This window comes from Rhynchophorus ferrugineus, unplaced genomic scaffold (assembly GCF_030347505.1).
Source record: "Rhynchophorus ferrugineus isolate W39M unplaced genomic scaffold, kcgeb_rfMv2 rfM1, whole genome shotgun sequence".
Taxonomy (NCBI): domain Eukaryota; kingdom Metazoa; phylum Arthropoda; class Insecta; order Coleoptera; family Curculionidae; genus Rhynchophorus; species Rhynchophorus ferrugineus.
In genome coordinates, this window is record NW_027472580.1 from 39,239,957 (window position 1) to 39,262,409 (window position 22,453).

General features: G+C 30.1%; 1 long non-coding RNA gene across 1 annotated transcript in view; it reads left to right on the forward strand.

The window, feature by feature from the left end:
- The first annotated feature begins 2,422 nt into the window (after positions 1-2,422).
- The window catches only part of LOC143197112 (uncharacterized), a 250,567-nt gene continuing 230,536 nt past the window's right edge, over positions 2,423-22,453 (forward strand). Inside the window, exon 1 of the long non-coding RNA XR_013005930.1 lies at positions 2,423-2,668. This is a non-coding gene — a long non-coding RNA (uncharacterized LOC143197112). The remainder of the gene's footprint in view (positions 2,669-22,453) is intronic.

The window sequence follows — 22,453 nt, forward strand, 5'->3', positions numbered from 1 at the left end:
ATTTGTGATTGTCCTTAGATAAGAATGCAAAATCTGATAAGGAAAATGATCCATATCACGCCAATAACCAGGCTGTGTGAGACCGGATATCTTCTGGGATGATTTTTAAGTTGGTCACTCGCCAGTCTATAGGTGTAATTCCGAGAACCGTGGTTCGGAGCCCAGGTTTATTTAGTCATCATTAGGTCCAGTAGAAATAAACTCTAGTTGCTAAAAAGGAAACGTTATTTAAAATATAGAAAAAAACACGATAACTGTTAACTGTATTATACCCAAAATAAAATTATCTACGTAAATTAGCACTATTTTATTGTTATAAAGCAATATAATAGATTTTAATTAGAAACCGAAAAAATGTCTATCTAAATTTTATATCAGTGCTTTTAGTATTTTTATCAACATTCAAAATAGGAAAATATGTTTCAAGTACCCAGAGATCCTGTAAAAAAATGGTATAACATATTTTAAAGATTATATATTCTAAAAGACATAATCTATAAACGCTATGAAGGTGTTGTCAAAGAGGGTTTTCTCTATTTTTATGTCTAGATCGCCTTTATTATGTAAATTGAATAAACGCGCAATGTGGTCCATTATTTAGATGCTGTAAGGGCTAGGGCCGCTGCACTTGAGGGTAAAAACTCATCAAGCAAGTTAAACTTAAACGGTGGCTTTGTTTGAATTGTAGGGTTGTTGTTCTGCGCGACTGTTTATATCTATGAATTCAGTGGTATCAAGATCTTTGCCTAAACTTAATGGAATAAAAACAGCGATATTTAGTTTTCTTGATTTATGTTTTTTTTTTATGAAAATTAATAATTATAGCATTTATTTTTAGTTCTTTTTTGTGACTATAGCTTGCTAATATTTTATGAGAGTATAAAATATTTTAAATGTTATTTTTTTGAATCAATTACTTTATTACTCATCAAAAGTTTTCCGCTACAACTTTTTCCCATCTTGGCAACATGGGAATACCCTGTCGAAGGAACAGCGTTGGTTGGGAAGCGATCCAATCATCGTCACATTTTCACACATATCTTCAGCATTTCGAAATCGTCCACCAGCCAGTCCATGCTGTATTGATCTGAAAAAGTGGTAATCAGAAGTCGTTAAGTCGGGTGATTACGATGAGTACGGCACTAGCTCTCATTTGAGCTGCAAATGTGTAGGCTTCACAAATCAAATATCGTCTGTACATCTATTGAAGAAACTATATCAAACTAATAGGATGGAATATATATATATATATATATATATATATATATATATATATATATATATATGAGGAAATTACTAATACAAAATAATGAAGCATAATTTAGAATTATATAGTTGAAAATAAATTTTTGGTCGCAAAATTATATTAAGATGTCAATAAGGCTGCAATTTGGATCTAAATTGAATTTGAATTTTTACTTTATTTCTAACATAATGTATATTGAAAATGTTGAGTTATTGAAATGAAAACTTATTATTGCTACGAATTTACTAATAGTAGATGATACAAATTACGCTTCACTATGGAGGGCATATTCGAAATATTCTTTTACTCAACTTTAATGAAATCAACAACACATATAAAGTGTTGTTATAAAGTAATATTTATTAAGATTAATATGATAAATTGGAGCAATTACAGGATGATTAATTCTAATTAAATTAAAATTCTATTTCGGTTAATAATTAAATAAACATTCATGGATTAGGCAAAATAAATTTACTGAATTATTGAATTTTTTTTAGCAATTTCCAAATATTTAAATGAATTCGGTACGACTGCAAGAAAAATAAATTGGATGTCATAGGAATTAAACCAGAGCGGCAGCATTTTACCTGTGAAATTTTTGAATAAAAATATGGATAAACAGTGGTAACAATAATTTTTATTTTTTTAAGAGAAAACTCAAATCTTATCAAAAATACCATCGAAATAGTAGCAATAATTGAATATTTGAGGAAGATGAAGCATGAGTCTACTAACTCTGAGTAGTAATTTATTTATTTTGTGTTGAAGCGAAATAAAAATACGTTTTTCAAAATACCGATAATAAACCTAATGTGGCAGCAGTGGGCTGATATATCTGATATATCGATATAGTACTGAAACACCCAGTGCCTGCATTTCGTCCAAATGGCAACCAATTACAAAAATCGGTACCACAGCAGCAGTACCAGCAGCGACGTCAGCCTTGCGCAAAACTATGCCACTGCACAAACAATTCCTCGTTCGGAACCGTTCGGATTTTTTCCCATCACGAAAAACCCCCTCGAAGAAATCCTGGCCAACTCGATTCACGCCACTCCCCTCACCCTACCGCTTGACCATCATTAGAATAATTATTTGAATCTAGAGTGCCGTGCACGGTAGTGGCGGGAGCAAGAGTCGCGACCAGCTGAGAGGCAAGACAGCCGTTTCTTCATTCGCGACGTTTCTTCACCTCGCGCAAGAACAGATTCAATAATAATCTCGCGGCGAGAATAATACGAGACGTTCTGTTTCAGATCTGCCTCGGTTTAACACAACTCCTTTATGTAATCGCGTCTAAAATCTGCTATTGTTTACAACATGAAGAATTTGAGGTGTTTGGTTATGAACTTGCTATGACGGTTTTATTGGTTCTGTCATAAGTGAACTAGGTGACAAGATATTCCGATTAATTGTATGGTAAGTGGCAGTTTCTCAGTATATATATCGTACAATTATATTACACACACCTTGACATTAGGAAGACGTTACTTTGAGTCATAAATGTCATAATATTTTAATTAATCATGGTCAATCTACAGAGCGTAAGAAAATACTTTCTCAACTTTACATCATTATATATTAATTGCTAAAAAGTAATTTCAACTTGATGTATTTAAAAATGTATTGATTTATAAATAAAAAATAACATAAAGAATAATATAAACTGCAGAGGATAACATGGCTATTCTATTATATGTATTAAAAATACATATCCATTCTATTATATGTTCTAGTATATTATATTATGTTCATATTAGCAGCTGATTACTTTTATTTATAAAATAATTTTGATTTCAATCTAAATAAATACAAATTTACAATTGTATTGATTGATGATGCTGAATATCATTGCTGTGATTTACCTTATATGATAACATTTTGTAACTTAATTTGTTTTCCATCATTGCAGAAAACAAATTCATTTCATATATTGCCAAAATATCTTTATCACTATATAATGACAATGAATAAACATTTATTTATAAAATCTAATTCAGTCAGGCTTCAAAATCATTATACCTAATATATGGCACCCATATATATATATATATATATATATATATATATATATATATATATATATATATATATATATATATATATATTGAAAATAAAATTTAATGCATTTTGTAACAATACTCGGCGCATTGATTAAAATTATGGATCATACCTGCGCATACAGATTTTGTGGAGTCTTCACTGTCCATCAGATAAGCTTGAGATGATTTCTAAAGAAAGTGGGTCGAGAAACAACACTGCTAACAATAGATATCAGAACCGAACGACAATTAATAATCAGTGTTGCTACCCATAAAACAACACCTGGATTGATGTACATCCTATTAGATGCTCAACTCTGATATGGTCGTAACATAAGCCAGAGATATATTTAAGAAGCCAATCTATCATATCTCATGATATAAAGGATATTAAGGATATTAGGTAATAATTCATCATCTTTCACAATCAATTATTAATCTTTATAAGTTATTTTTTCAATTACAATAGTTTACTATTTCTCTTTATAATAATTTACCCATCGGCTATATCTTTGTCTCTGGTATAAGATTTATTAACCGAAATCAATATCAACAATATTTCAAAAATTTCTCTACATTTTCCACGCATTCCACGAATTACTTTGAATGTTACAAATTGTGTTAAATGAAATCACATGCGAAATTTATTAAAAATTATTAAAGAAAATTATTACAATGAATGTAATACAATGATGAACAATGATTCTATACTCCATTAATTGTTATATTTGGCGGAGATATTATAACAATATTTTGTATAAAAAGTTTAATATTCATATGCGATAATAATTATAATTTAATAAGTTAATGTTTTCTGGTAATTTCTAATCGTTATAGATTTTATTTTAATTAAGTGTGAGTAATTAATATATTGTTAGTTTTCAGCTACTACATTTTTACGTCTACTTTATATAACACCTATTTATGGAAGGAAAGTATTTTGAAGGCACAGAGCACCTGGAATACATTAAAACAATGTACAATGGAAACAAGTAACAATGAAAAAGAAAAATATATAACACGGAGAGAAAAATAGATAATATTTGACACAAATGCAACAATCAAATTCAACAGCAATATTTGCAAATTTCATTCGAATTCGGATTTAAATTGCGTATTTTTAATCTAGGGTACAATTTGTTTTCTTAAAATATAGCGCTTTTTAAACTATTGAACTAATAACCACAGATTTTGTATCAATGACCTACATGCACCATAAATATATGATAACACTTCATAATTTTACTTTGTGGTGAAGAGGAAAAATGAAACGTTTTGTAGATTATATTTTCACCCAACATAACATACCATAACGCCTTCAAATAATTTGTCTCTCAGCGGAATGAACGCGTTTTACGTGAATATAGTTACGAAAGAAATATCTTCATTGAATATTGTCAGTTATAAATATATTGTTCTTTATAATTAGTTCCAATTTTTGTCTCTTTAGTCTGAAGTAACACGCTGCTCGGCTAAATGCATGATAAGTTAATGTACTAAGTGATAATTGACAGGAGTAATATCTGGTGAATATGAGGGTAGGGTTTGATATTTAAGTATTTCAATGTAAATTTTAATGGAGTTTGCAAGATGTAGCCGAACGTTTTCTTCTTACAAAGTCACTCGATCTAGCGATCTAACGACGTAAAATGTATCGTTAATATACTTTCCAGCAAAATATTCAACAAACAAACGATTTCTGTTATCGGTAGAATTGTTCAAATTAAAGAAGCAAAAAAAAAGTTCCGCGCTTACTTGACTCAAAATTCGGGGAGACGGATATAAAATATATATAACGCGAATAATATAACAGAACTGGCGATCGCCCTGTGGCCGAAATTCGACCAAAATGCATCAGTATTCGACTTGTTTGTCTAGATATTGAAATATATTAAAATTTTCATTTCAAGAACTAAAACTCATTAAAGTTCTTAAACGGTATTTAATTCAATCTAAATGCCATTAAGTTTAAATGATCAAAAAATATTGATCAGTTTAAATTACTACATTACTGAATATTATAACAAAGTATTATAGGTAAGATTATTTTCAGAAGTGTAATAACTTATGAAGTAATACATGTTTGGATATTAAAACAAATAATATATTAACAATTTTGAAATTAATATTTGACTTTGGCATATATATTAAAGCTATATAGAAATCATTAAACTACCTATTGAATTTTCAAATCTCAGTTCTAAAAAATAAATAATTTTAAATATAAAATGTCATATGTCACATATTTTAGAACATAATATAATATAATCGTTAAATTGCTGCTCCTGATGCATATTTTCATTACTTCATTTATGTATTCATACAGTCTTTATTTTTTATCCATATTTCTCACCTAATATATATATATATATATATATATATATATATATATATATATATATTAATAAATATGGATAAAAAATAAAGAAAAAATCTACTGCTATATATTGCTTTTTACTTTGTCTTATGTAAGAACCATACATACTTATCTTACCAACAAATGAGAAATTGAAATTCCATGAAGCTATAATTTATAGCTACAATATTTTTTAGCGCTTTGTTAAGAAAGGCATTTACTAAACTAAAATTGAAATTATTTAGAAGTTATTACCACTAAACGTTACAGAAAACATTTAATAAACTTTAGAATTATCCCCAGTACAAGGATATACTAAGCTTCCAGAACCATATCAATTACTATCAGTCCTTCCAGCAAGAACAATTTTTTTAGCTATTCTAAATATCTTCTAAACAAGGAGGACATCCGATTATTAATATTTTCGAATTTTGTTAATGTCCGGTTTTTCTTTTACAGCTGTATATACCTTCCGATAGAGGAGACACAGTAATCTCTCAATTCACTAATTCACTCTACAATAAATGTGAAATTTAATTTTATATTATCATACGTTATCATACTTTAATTATTTTTTATCCAAATTTGCCATACATCTTTAATATTCCTAACAATACTAGAATAACCGAAAGTAATACAATATTTTGTATAAAACTATTTAAAATTAAATAATTTCGTTTAATAATGTTTTAACAGAAATGACGAATAAACTACCGTATAAGAATTGGACCTGGTAGCGCGTCGGCTAAAGCCTAAAATATTTGTTTGTAAATTTTTTGTCACCTGTCTGATCGCTGATTAATATTACTGGAATTTCTTTAATTGCGCGCAAGAAGAAGAAACTTATTAGTACGTATTAAGTTTATCGTATCTAAAAAGACGTCAGATTTTGAAACATATTCTTCAAGGATGCTTCAGAAATATGCATATTTATATTTTTTTCTTACAAACCCCTATTCTTTATCTTTGTCTTAATACATTATCAAAAGCTCTTGGTTAGCACGAAGCTATTTGTTCTCTTCTATAGACTTTAGTTATATTCAGTTTTAACTGCAGAAAAGGACATTAATTAATTCTAAACAATCCTGGTAAGAATGATAAAAGATAAACATCTGTTTTTAATATATCACAGATAAACATACCATACAATTTTCCATACTAAGATCGAATTTAATGATCATCTTTATATATCTTTATATATTGTTCACAATTTACGCCCATATCTATACCGCCATCAATACTTCTGTTTCCACGTATTGATTTACTCAAGATATATCGTCGACTAACATTCTGAGCATTTCTTCAATGTATTCTCATTAGCTAAATTTACACCATTAACAATATATAATCAATTTAGATGTGCCTCTACGATCAATAATATAAAGTAATATTTACAGCAACATTATTTAAATCGTTAAAAATTTAATTATATATGGTATAAAAATATCGCATAAAATATTTTGGGTTAAATTATTTTTATTCTGCTTCATTTTTACACCTGTTTGAATTAAAAAAATGTGCGTGATAAGGATGCAGTTAATAGGACGCAATAAAAATCACAGTAATAAAGTGTTTTAATATACAGCGATCGCCGTCAGCATTTGAAAGGACTGATTTATATATACGTTCAAATAACACTAAAAAAATTTTTTCTCTGTAATTTTATTATAATCTTGATTGCGTAATTATCGTTAATTAATTTTTGTAGGCAATCAAAAATTCGAGCTTCAAAATTTAATTTTGCATTAACTTTCATTTGCGACAAAAGACAAAATTATGTTTAAAGTGTGGGGAAATAAATAATTCTTTAAGCTGAATACAAACAAATATTTATATACATAAAAATTTACGTACCTACCATATTCAATATTATATTTAGCGCCACTGTACTGCATATTAACACTCCAACTTCTAATTATAAGTTATTTTGATCCATAACTTATGAATTAATTCCTGAATATCCAGAATGACGCGTTATTTTTCCAAAGTGGAATTCAAAGTTTGCTAGAAAAAACTAATAACTTTGTAAAGTACATATATGTTAAGTCGTAAAATGTCTAACAAATTATTTTCAAATTTACTGTACATGCATATTAAATGCTGCATAGAAAAGTATAACAAACGAACGAAGCTAAAATTGTTATAAATTATGCAGGTTGGTCATAATATGGTGTTCATATTATATTTTAAAAGACCTTCAGGATTCGTTAAATTTTTAATATATTTCTATCATTAGATATTATGTTGTAGTAGTTTCAGTAATGATAGCTCTGATATATTCCAAACAGTAGTTCAAAGTTGAGTGTACCAATAACTTGACGCTATGCCGAATAGACACATAATCATTAATGAGCATACTGTGGTTGAATACCACCTATATAATTAAGATTTCCCGTTTTTAGATGTGATATTTTCTTGTTTAGATTACCATTTTTGAATGATTTCATAAAAATCTAATTATTTTCTGACAAATTTTCAAATCTGAGACAGTAGGTTTATGTTTTCTCTTAAATAGTCCACTTGTCTATTAGGCGATATTCCCCCTGTCCTTAATACATATAAGACCACATAATACGCAGGAAGTTAGGTTAAAAAAAAACGACAGCTCCCTAGCGCAGTTGTAAAAGAGATGGATGGAATGGTGGAGAGATATCATATAGTTTTTAAATTTATTTTTCTATAAATAGGAACAATTCTGTTTTTTCTTTAATTAAGGGAAGGTTGACTTTACTATTCAGTACCCTGAATGTATTCCAGTTAATGTACTGAGCAGCATGTCTAAAACATGAAACTTTGTTTTCAATATGAGTGTTCGTCTGAAGCCAGTTTTGATCAAAAACATTTTACTGAACAGACGCATTTTTATCAGTAAAATGTTACAATATATGAGCTGAATTACATTGCACGCATAAAATCATTAAAGTGTTGAAAGACCATTGCAGTCGATCAAGTTATAACAGAAATAATCGAGGCTGGTAAGGAAATACTGTTTCAGTGGCTCCAAGTGGTTCTCGCACAAATTTGGAGATCAAAGTGAGTTTTGTTAGCATGGAATAAAATGATAATTACCAGAAAGCTATACTGAAAAAAGACGATACCAAACATTGTAAAAATTATTGAGGTATTTTATATCGATTGTCGGGAAGAGAATTGAATCAATAAATCAATTTGAAGTTCGAGCCAGTATTATACGTAGTAGTGGATGCAATAATTTGAGAAGATTTTGAATGGAATTCTTTGACCAATCTTATGTTCTCTGATGATTATTCTATATTTACTAATATAGACGATGAGGCCTCTAGCATTTTTAATGATATAGTTTGCGTTATAGAGAACTAATGAAGTTGGGACCAAAGTATTGACAACTGACGCATCACCTGCTATTGTAAATATAAGTAGGATGCACTTGAGCAAATGCACGAGCGTTTGTTTCTGTAACGTTATGTGGAAAACAGAAAACATCACAATCATGACTGAAATCCTTGTCTTTAGAAAGCTAATATTGCCAATCCTTCTGTATGGTTTCGAGACTTATCGAAAAAGGAGAAAGATTTCTGTGGAAAAATCGATATTTTTTGTGGAAAGTCTAATGAACGACTCCAAAAAAGATATGAACCAAAATCATATAACGCGTTCTGAATAATACAATACCAACATAGCTAGATAGCACAATAGCTGCAGCGTATTTGTTGAGAAGTAGATACTCGTCCAACTGCTGGGTATGTATTGATGATGATGATGATGATGATATAAACAAAAACTATAAATAAAATTAACATCTGGGTATGTCTGTAATTTAATAATTATAAGACGCTCAATATATTATATTTTCATATAAATAGTTTTGTGTTTAAACTTGAAATATAAATTTCAACGACATTATCGATTACGCAAACTATACCGTAAGTATTACTTGAATTGTACCATTATAATTGACAATTCCTTTTTTCTGTATCCGTTTCTCTGTTGAATGGTGCAAATCCCATTGTGCGAAGCAAAAAAAGCTAACGTCCCACCATATTTGGTAGCTTCCCAATGGGAAGATTTATTTCGTGCTGATACCAAACAATTATAGGAGTAATTAATTCATTAACTAGTTAGTTTACTAAAGTGAATGATTGATGCTGCACTAGATCTCATAATGAATGCGCGAACCTACAACACCTAATTGGGTAGGTTGGTATAACCAGTTTTATGGTGTGTAATAAAAGAACCTCGAAATATATTCTTATGTTATTTACAGCCAGTTTTATATAATGTTGTTGCATGTAAATACATTTGGAAATATTTGCGTTTAAATAAATATATATATTATTTAATTTATAACAGAAAATATATATCTATATAAATACAAAATATTCTTATGACGATACAGTATATGTGATAAAGCAATTTACGTTTTTTAAGTTGTGTTACGTTGTAATTTTGTTATCGGGGTCCAGGGTCCTAATTGTATATTTATATTTGTCATTTTTTATAATTGTGATTATACTTAGACAGTGCAAGCAGTATACAATTCGACCAAGAACAACCGTCCCAGTCACACCTGTAACCGGATTGGGTAACGCCAGATGTCTCCTGGGATGGAATCTAAGTTCGTCTTCTTCGGTAGGATTAATTCTAGAATATAATTAAAAATCATATACATTATTTATTTCAAAAATGATAAATGAATATTTTTCACAGATTGGGTTACGAGTTTCAAATAGGCTAAAAGAAACGGAAGTCGGAAGCGGAATAAATTAAAATTGGATTTAACAAATTTAATATGACCTCACCTAAGAGAAAACCCACGTGGCATCCTATAATTTATTCTAAGAACCTGCTATTTTTTGCTGCTAAATTATGAGACTATATAAAACACTAGTGCTATGAGTTTTAATTTGAATCAATACAGTGAAGCCACTCATGCAAAAGTGGCTTCATTGACCTTAACTTCAAATTAGTTCATTTCTTGACGTAAGTTCTTGGCTTAGTTATAGGATGAGATGAAATATTGATTTATTATAGAAATCTAGAAAGAAAGAAACTTTTATCACATTATCGTCATGTTGACGAAAGATGAGAAAAAGTTGTAGATACTATTTTGATTAATATGTATTATTTTTTGTAAGCTTGTAAAATTTTCTCAATAAAGTTATTGTTAAATTATAAAAGTTCAAAATAATATTCAAAGGTCATTCAAGTTTCAACATTATAGCGTATTATTCAGTTTAAAAACCTCTAAAGATTTTTATGTTTTTCACTTTTGACCTCCTACTATTATATATATTTTTGCATTAAATTAATATGAAATTGGTAGAAATCTTCTGTTTATTTGATACTAAATTGTAACTATAAATTCAATTTCGTATCTATATTATTATACTCTGTCTGGCATATATTATTATTGAGAACCAATGAACAGTATAGCATTAACACTATATAATTTTTGTGAAAAACTCTCATCCGATATATTATTATCTGCTGAATTTTTAATAAAACGTCGCCCAATCCATTAACATATGTAATTCAAGGTTAGTTTGTGTATATTTTCAGCCATTAATATTGTATTAATGGACATTAAATATACATCACGTATTTCGAATTCTTAAACATTCTTGTTAAATTGTACAATTTTCTGTCATTTCCTAAATTCTCTTCTGTGACTTTATTAACAGAATTCTGTGAACTATGCAGATATTTTCCTATTCAATGGCGTATATATGAGAAAAGATGTTCTTTTAATCATTGGGAAATAAATATAATTTATGTGTATATTCATATATTATCTATAAATAATTGCGTACTCATATATACTCAGAATACAGTTAGACAGCTACAATTAATACTGCAATTACTTGCTATTTTCTTTATTCTTCCAAAAAAAAATTTAACTTCACCCATTTTCGAGTATATTCATAAATAATAGGTTCCTGCTTATGTAAACTGTGTAACATCGATCCAAATAAGTAATAATTGGAAGGTACAGTGTTCGGCAAATACGGCGGCCTGGATAATATGAATTAAGTGTATTTTGTTTCAGGTGATTCATAGGTTTTTTTATTGTTTTATTAATACATTGTTACTATTCGTTTCCGTCTAACCTACAATTTGTCTTTATGACAACTTAAATCTAGGTATATAACTAGGAGGACCCATCGGCCCTAACTCAGTCTCTGGTGAAATAATATTTATACATGTCACTGCAGAATTTTTTAATATATGCACCTCACTACACAACACTACACAAGATCAGATGGTTTGATTCTTTTGAGTATGCGTCCTGTTCTGGTGGTATCCAAAAGTTGCAATATTTCAATATTTGTATTTGAATGGAGTCTTTCCTCATGCCCCTTGCATTTCTTTTGATTTCTTGACTGACTGTGGGTATCTGAAGGTCTCGATGTAGGTAATCAGTCCTATAGTATTGGGGTGCAATTAGCCAGTACATTTTCCTATATTTTAATTCCAGTTCTATTCTTTTCTTCTTTATATGTTCCTTACAGCGAAGTTTTGCATCGAGATTCATTCCGAGATATTTAGCGTTCTTGCTATATGGAATGATAGTGTTATTTAATGTGATTGGTGCTTGTACGGTCTGTTTATAGGTGAACTGCACATGTACAGATTTACTTTCATTATTTCTTATTTTCCAAGTTTGTGTCCAATTATTTATATTGTCACTTGCCTGTTGTAATTTTCGTGAGGCTTCTTCACTATTGTCTCCCACAGCTATAATTGCAGTATCATCAGCAAATGTAGCCATCGTGATATTTTCCAATTGTGGTATATCACAAGTGTAAAGTAGATAAAAAATTGGTCCCAGTACACTTCCTTGTGGTACACCTGCTTTAGCTTCCTTTATTGTAGAGTAAGCTTCTTCTTGTTTGACTCTAAACATTCTGGTTGTAATGTATGATTTTAGTAGTTCGGTGTGTTGTTTTGGTAGCATTTTCTGTAGTTTATGAACAAGGCCTTCATGCCAAACCGTATCGAAAGCGTGTGCTACATCTAAGAATATAGCTGAGCATACTTTTTGACTTTCGTAGGCTTTTTCAATAACATCTGTTATTCGGTCGACCTGGTCAATTGTTAAGTGCTTGTTAATAAACCCAAACTGATGTGTTGGTATTAGGTTTTTTCTCTCTATGATCGGTTTTATTCTTTTCAACAGGAGTTTTTCAAAAACCTTAGATATTACTGGCAGCAGTTATATAGGTATATAGGATTTTATTTCGTTTGGTGATTCATAGGTGTTTGTAATTAGAATTTTTAACTGTTATATTTGTATGGTGGTCATTTACATTTAAGCGCTCTCATCAAAAGGCTTCAGTTCCAAACGAATGTGATCCCCATAACAGTGTCCTTTAGTTTGAAGAACTGATACGCAATATATACAGCTTATCTAACCCAATGTCTCGTTTGCGTATTTTTATAAATTCAAAACTGTATTTAGTTTATTTGTATTTTCTATTATTATCTGCAATATAATTATTATAAGGAATATAAATAAGAATATTGCTTATATATGCAATAGCTTTGAAAATTACGAGCGTTCAGTTCTGGGGACATTATTTTCTGGAAACCAAAGAAAATTACTGAAATATTATATGTTATATAATTGTGAAGGTAACAATATTACTATATTCATAAATTGTAATCCTAAAATAGCGTTTAAAATTACACGAGATACAAAAAGAGTCCTTAGAAATCTTTTAAAACAATAAGTTTACATTATGTCTTTTTTTGTCGTGTTTTTATAATCATCGATTTTAAATATCCAAAAATGGGGAAAATTTTCTTGTGATTTAAGGGTTATTGGACAAGGCAATCACGCGATATATATTCGTCTCATTTGCGACGATTGTTATTGACTTATTAGTGACTTTGAATATGTCAAAACAGTCACAATTGCACTTATCGTTGCTTCGAAGTTTCAGTGGAAGATTAATTTATGAAAATCAAATCCATCAAACATTCCATAATTCAATTAGCTTCTGATAAATGAGTACATTTTCTACGCAAATATTTCAAACAATTATCATATATAAAACTTTTACAAATCATTTCGTTACACCCAATTTCATATGTACCACGATAGGCAACATTTTTTGGGGTCTACTAAACTTTTAAGCAAAATGTTGTCCTTTATAGGCGTTAAACTTTGTATTACAAACTCACCATATAGTATATAATAAAAAGCGTTAAGATCATACCTTTTCAATAGCATTACACAAACGATTTTTTTATTTTCCATTTGCTTGTCATTCATTTGCTGTGCCACCTATCTTCCTATCCCTTGGATTTTCCTCATTGTTCGTAGTTGATCGCTAATCGTTAAATATGACCCAATATAACATTTCTGCCAATTGTTTTTAAGTTTGTGTTGGGTCTTCATTCAATAACTCTTTCGCATCTTCAAATTTTTTCGGTCTGTCTGAACGTTTTTTGTCTTCGAAATCACCACTTTTGAATTTTCGAGACAAGTCTTCGCATGTTTTTAGGAGTAAGATATGCTCTCCATAGGTTTTTAGCAGCAAACGATCACTTTCAGTGACTTTTTCTTTTGATTAAATAGTATAATGCAATGTAATGGGAAATTAAAATTAATGCCTGCCGCAAATGCAGGTCTAATGCAGAAAATATAACATATATATCTTCGAAATTTGATGTTATAAGAATGTAGAATAAAATGACCTACTTGTAAAATACTTACATAACATTTCATACTTAAGCCTAGCAACATTTATTACAAAAACCGTTAATAACTTTCCGGTACACCTTGTATAACCATAATACAATTATTATAAATTTATTAGCGCTGTGAACTGTCGACTGAAAACAGTCGAAATAGTCGATAGTAGCAAAACAGTCGATAGTTAAAAAACAGGCGAATGAATTCGTGATGTCAGACAATGATGATGTACGAACCCTTTCCTGTATAAATTGTGAGAGAGGAGAGATACTTGCTTGGAGTAGTTAATTTTATTTGTGCTTATATTTTCCAACGGTAATGTCAGCGGGACGGAGATGTACCTATTTCCTCACGTACTATCTTTAAAAGGGAAAAGGAAAAAAAGTATTACTGAATCCTATTAACAGGCAATTAATAATTTCATTTTAAAGGAAGTAGAATTACTTTTATATTTAAATGATTTGTGGATCTATAAAAAAGAACTCCACAAATGTTTTATCGTATTTTAATATGTTAATTGCTATTTTTAAATAAAGTACTATAATAAATATAGACAATACAACAGAACTTAAACAAAACCTAAAAACTAAATATGTACAATAACCATAAATACTAAATAAAAATTAAACATATACCTAATCATAGAAAAAAATCTAATCCATGGCATAATTAAAAATGATCGGACAATAACTACTAGAGCTTTTTAAATAAAGTAAATGCTTTATTTATTATTGAACGGAAATATTTTTTAACAAAAATCAGGAGTGCAATCGAAATATTACCTATTATTTCCATAAAAACAGTCGTCAAAATTATGTTATTATTTATCATTCACAATTTTAATCTTTTTGCCCTGTTACATTAACAATCTTGAAAATATCGTTCCAAAATGCTGCTATATTAATATACAATATATTTACAAGCAAACTACCAAAATAATCATAAAACTACATATATTACATGTAAACGGAAAAAGTTCGCGGCTAGGACGACAGAGCCAGAACGTTAAAAATCGAATGAAACTAGTAGAACCAAAAATAGTAACTAAAAGTATACGACTCAAACAGTCGCTAGTAAATAGTAACAAAATCAATCGGACGGAAAATAGCGACTGAAAAAGTCGATAGCAAAAGTAGACAATTACAAAACAGTCGATAATCGATTTCAGTCGATACTTCCCAACATTAATTGTAACCAACATTATTAAACCAAAGATGAAGAAAACAGATCTTAGAAAATGTTGGAAAATACTTTAAATAATACATATCCTAACAATTTTCTCAACATAACCCTTTTTAAAGGTTAAACAAAGATCAGAGTACAAACAAGTAATATTTAAATGATTAAAAATGTTTGGCATATATTTTTAAAATATCATTCTATGGATTGTTTGGTGATTTTCTATTATTATTTTAGGAATCAATAACCACATAACACAAGCATTAGTTAAAACTCTAGAAATCATTTTTTAGCTCATGATATTAATCAGAAAACTAATTGTTAATTAATTAGAATTATTTATTAATTTATTCATATTCAAATAAAATATAAAATATAGTAAATGATAAAATGCAAATAAATGTAAACTAGTATACCCTTATACAAACACGTTTTAATACACAATATAAGTAAAATTATCGAATTAAAAGTCACTAATTAATTTGGTTAGTATCAGCAAACGAAAGGATGACCGAAACAGAAAAAGACATTGGCGAAGTAGCGGATCGAGCGTAATTAGGGCCCTTAATATCAACGACCTTTTTCACGGAATGTCTGGGGTTCGAGTTTGATGACTCTTTATGGCATCTCGAGTGACCGATGCGGTCAGATCTTAAGTAAACAGGTTCGAGAATGAGAAATCTTTCTCGTTCTATTTTCGAACGGCCGGACCCCGATGCGGAGGGATAGTGTTACGTAAGCAATACGATCGGCAACGGATCGGATGTTTCGGTTTCTAGGAAGTGCACCGGGTTGAATAGGAGGTGGCTTCGTGCCCGGACTTGACGAGGAGACAATAGACAACGCGCGACAATACGCCTTATCAGATCGAGTCTGAAATAGATCAGTTAATAAACGGTACGTTGGTCAAATCGTTCTCTCTCGGTTACCGATATGAAAATATCCATCACCAACAATATCCATCACCAACAATTTTTTTTCTAAACTATACGTACTATTTATTAGATATTTAATAATAATTGTTTCGTATAATCCTCTAATACTATTGCGTTATTTAATTTATTTTTTTTTACAATATATTTTTTATAACTATTAGTTTCACTATCATTCAATACAATTTTATTAATTGTTTCGAACCTTTAATATTTTTATAGATATAATCATTAAAGATGCGAGAGTGCTTAAAGAGTTAGATGGAACCTAATTAGATCCTGGTTGACACTTTTGTTGAAAATATATAACCAGGAAATATAGCAATCCGCCATAATTTGTTTAGCCCCAGTCAAACCGAGTTGCGATAGTTGTGGATTATATAGATCACAGATGTCGGAAGCAGCAAAATATATCATATATACGATCATGTTCAATCCATTATATTCATATATAATGGGAAAATTCTATTAAATTTAATTTAATATATATTATTAAAAAGTTGATAGTCGGACAGGGCAAGATCTGGTGAGTACAGCGGGTTTTTCTTGATGAGGCTGCACCTTATCCTGTAGTAAAATCACATTATCGTGTCTTCGGGCTCATTCTAGACATTTTTCGATCAATGCCTGGTTCAAATTTATTCAATCATTTGTTTTCGGTAGCGATTACTATTAACTGCTTCAATAGTTCGTAATAATTCAATAATTCCACCATTTAAGAAACATTGACTTGCGACCAAAACTATTTGGCTTTTGTATCGATCGGCCGGCTTCGCCAGGCGATAACCCTGATATTTTGTACTTAAGGTTGTCGGAATAAAACCACTTTTCATCACCCGCCATTATTCGATGCAAAAATAACTTCCGATCATACCTTTAAAGCTGCATTTCACAGACGATTTTTCTATTTTCCATTTGCCTATCATTCAATTGATGTGGCGTCCATCTTCCTATCTCTTGTTAAATGTGGCCCAATTTAATACTTCTTCCAATTGTTTGGGTTGAGTCTTCCTTCAATATATCTTTCGCATCTTCAAACGTTTCGGTTTACCTGGACGTGTTTTGTCTCCATATCGAAATCCTGTCTTCCATTAGGAAGATCGATTTCTCCAAATCTGTGAAGAATTCGTTCACCTTTCGTTGAGAAGAGATGTCCTAACCATTGTAATTTGCGTCACTTAATTTGTTTCTCAACTGTTTTGTGATTGTCGCATCTTAAACGTATGACATCATCTCTTATGTTGCTTTCCAATGTCTAATATATTCTAAAGTAAACATGCAGATTTTGAATTGAGCATCGCGTACATATGTCAGAATGTCAGAGTTGAAGGCTCGGAGCCATACAGATAATAAGAGTTCGAAAGAGATCGTCCTTATTGTAATAGTTCCTGCGCACCATTTTAGAGAACCTAAAGCTACTGTAGCTTGAATGATTGTGCTTATTACTTCGACGGTAAATGCAACTTATTATTTATTTATTCTACTGTATTACTGATCCCAAATAATTGACCTGCAGCACTTGAAACAACAAGATCCAGTGATATATGCAATAGCAGACGATCCGACAGTTGTCAAGACTTTGGTCCCTTCATCATTAATTCTCAAGCTATATGATTCAAGTAAAACTCTCAAGCAAACATAGTGCCTTCTGATTAAAATTTTCCGATGTGCAGATCGATGCAGAATAGTTTGAGTGGACACGGTTTCGAAATGGAAATATATCCGAAAATTGATCGATGATTAGTTCACCGCCAAACTAACATCATTCTTGTACACTGTACACTATTTTATTATTTTCCGAAAGCTATATTAGCCGTCTTGTGTTAGTTTGATAGAATCAATGATGGAAATTTAATCGATCCATATATCTTGAAATAATTAAATATCACTATTTCATAAATAGTTATTGACCCAACTCAATTTATTTACTACATATCGATTGGATTGATAAGAAGGTACTTTCAATTTTATACTGGATAATAAAAAAATATAAAACCAAAATTACTTTCCAACCAATCCACTGTATTCTCCTCAAGTGATATGGCGCCATTAATGCTGACTGTAATAAGAATATGACGATTTTTTGTAGACTTATAATGAGATATGTCTAATTATTTTTAGCATCGTCTCAACCAGCTTTCATCCTGCAAAATTACCGATTTCAATAAACATAGATAGTTAATTTGCATGTACTAATTGACATCAATCAAATAAGACGACAACTACTTTCTAAGCTGCCGGACTGGTTTTTTTTTGTGGTTCTGTAGCGATTGATTTTCAAGATTATAATTGACAGGGAGATATTTCGACGTTTAAGTGAGTGTATATAAACAACTTCTGAAAATAAAAGTAACATTAATTAATGATTGCCTTTATATATTGTGATATTGATGTTTTAATTCACAAATTAATTCAAATTTTGGAATTAAATAGTTTAAGATAATTAAAATTAACCTTGAACTATTACCATATATTCTACAACCGTTGCAAAAATAAATGTCAATGAATATGTGTTTTATTAATTACTTTCAATTTGTCAACTGAGTTGATATAATATTTTCGCAGAAATTCAACTTAATTAAAGACACATTCATATGAGTGACACAGTGTGAATTTCAAAGTGATAGAGATGTGGTGAAAGATTTGCTTCACCATTTTCTACCATCAATAAAAAGCTTATATGATGAACAATTTCTATTATTGATGACTGAATAACAAATTCTCGCCATTGACAAGGCCATCAATATTTTTATTTAAAAACTCAATAGAAACCATCGTCCTATCATTGCATTCACATGATATTATGCCCGCAGCCTACTTCCTTGTCTTTCTCGAATTGAAACTACCGCTTAGCTAGTCAGTTATAACTGAAGTTAGATAAAAGAAGTTATTAAAATATATTCGCCCTGAAATTGCTGAAACCACCCATAGCCTGTAGATATTAGAAATTTTGAAAAAAATCCCTCAGTTTATTTCTGCAATTTATATATTCTGAACTTATAAGTACCCTCTAACTTTTGTTTACTGGGATTTTAATAGATGTGTAGTAGTGCATACCAAAAGCGGACTGAAGTAGCAAAATGTATTCCTAGCCGCGAAGTGTTGGTATTCTAGAATTTAGAATTTGTAAATTATTAAGTTGCGGAAACATCTCTTAGTCTAGTCTATGAAAATTTAAGAAGATGCTCAAGGCCATGTTTAGAGGACACCAAAATCTGGCTGGTCATTTCCTTAGTAGTAGACTATTGGAATTTCAAATTACCAAAGCTTAGAAAATAACTCTATAGTTTGTAGACCATGGATATTTAGACAGAAATATAGCAGTTCAATATATTATTAAATGCTATCTGACGGGAAAAAGTACTATCAATGTCATCACTTATTCCTGAATTAAATTATTTAAGTAAAATAAAAGTGTTTCTTCCTTATATAATTCTAAACTAATATACCTGCATTTCAAATTCCTAATCGTGAATATCTAATCGTTAAAAATTGTTGTAAATGTGAGCTTTAACTCACTGATGCCAGCCAAAGATTCATTACATTCATTTAAACCCCGATTATATATGGATTATTTGGATTTAATTACTTTGGCAATTGGTCAAGTCTTTCAACTTAACAGCAACAACATTCTGCATCAAATTTTACACTTAGGCTTATAAATAATCACAAAATCCAGAATGTCTAGGATGTAACTCAAACCCGACGACCTTTTTTAACATAACAATAAAATCAAAACAATCCGGAACTAAAAATAATGAGATATTAAGTAAATAGGACAATAGGTTTCAAATATATTTTGAAAATATGTATAAAATTAGTTAATTAAGAACATATAACAAATTTGAATCGCCCTGTATGCGAATTGTTCCACTCAATAAACCATGGAAATATCTGCTATTGTGCCTCGTTATCGGAACAGGTCGTACCATAACTGAAATTATGCGGGATAACAAGTACTTTGCTATTTTGTGAGACGTTATAAGAGAGATATATAGGTTATAATTCCAGGCACACTGTTAGATCGCTAACTATTTTTGCTTTACTACAATATTAGCAATAAGGTGCCTGAAGAAATTGAATCTGAAATCAACTTCTTCAACTGTGCATTATTAAAGATAACGTCGCTTTTTACTTTTATATGCAAATGTATTATGAGATAAATCACATAGCGTTATTGTTCATAATAATTCAACAAAACTTTAGCAACCAACTCTTTAACATTTATTTATCCTTCTCTACGATACATTTCACCTTATTTACTATTAAGTATCTTATATGAACATTATAAGCATAGAGTAATAGAAATGTAATTAAAGAAGAGACTCTGGCGAAAAGCTTTGCTTTGCCTGACATCTAGAGGGCGCCACAATTGGCCCTTCAAGTAATTTGATTAGTCAATTTAAATCTCCATAATAAGCACCTATAAGAAAAGTATTTTACTCTGAAGATATTTGATTGGCTCATTAGTAATGTTTGTCAGCCTTGATGTCATGTTTAATGAGCCTGCCAAAGTTGTCCGTTTGCCAAACTCCTTCAAAATATTATAATTACGGGTTAGAAACCGGCAAACATTGTTTTAATGTTTTGTTATAATAAATTTGAAATCGGCGCTATTTTTATTTAAAATATTTTTTTCGCCTTGCAGCTGCACGGTATATTAGTGCGGACACGGTCACTAAAATGTCTCAAAAAATAAAAAAACAATATCACATTAAATTCGCCAAAGAAACGTGTTTATACGAAATTGGTGACGAATGAAGATCAATCTCGGTGCTTCAGAGATCAAATATACCAAATGTATGAAACAGTAAGTAGTTTTTTCAATCGAAACATAATTTAATACAGTTATTTCAGAGAAAATTGTTAGTCTGGAAAGTATCCACAAAGATCCAAGAGATATACAGCTATTTGAGAGATGTAGAACATCTCTTCATACATTGTTGGATAATATAGGAGTTAAGTGGGGTAAAGATAACCTACGAAGGGGTTTAATGGAACTTCCAGAAATTGCTTTTAAAAGAAAACAATTTTTAAAAACATATAACAAAATCAAGGAAGAATTATATCAATTTATAAATTTAAGTGCCATGAATATTTCAAAATGGTACATTGGGTTGCTCATGGCAAGATAATAATAAATATAGTATAAAGACAACAAAGGTTCATGGAAAAAGGTAAACGTTGGAATAACTATCGATTAGGTTTTGTTAGTCATAACATTTATTAATAATTAATTGCAAACATAGAGTTCTTCATGCTAGAAACAGGAATGGTTTTATTCCTGGTGCAGAATTAATGTTTCTCTAAGTCCAAGGGTGACTACCATGAAGAAATGAACCATAATAATTTGTCTTTGCAGTAGTTTGAAAATCAGTTTTAAAGAACTTGGAGGAACCATCAGTTATTTATATGTGCAATGCATCATATCTACCATATATATAGTACACTGGTGCAGAAAATCCTAACAGGTTCATCAACAAAGGCTCCAATTAAGGAATGGCTTAAAGTACATAAAATAAGTTACGAGGAAATAATGTTAAAGAATGAACTATTTCAAATTATTACTCCGTAAATACAAATGAAATATTTAATTGCATTTTATGCAATTAACTTTTTTAGAATTAAGCCTGAGAAAAGATGCATTATAGATCAGATTACTGAATGTTAAGGCCACAGATTATTATGTCTCCCACCCTATCACTGCATTTTTAATCCAAATGAGTTGATATGGGGTACTGCAAAGAATTAGTACAGTAGATATTCAGGTCGAGGAGGATATTCAAACTAGAACTGTCTGGATTTATGGAAAGAGGCATTGTCGAAAATAACACCATTGGTTTGTATGAGCTCGATCAGACATATTGAAGAAGAAATTGACAAAGTCTAGAATTTTGAGCACGTTTTTAATAGATTGGAAATAAACAGCTTGGTTATTAACTTGACTAGTATTTCTGAAAGTGACTGTGAGTGAATAAAACTTTATGAATGTTGGTATATGATTCAATGCTGACGATT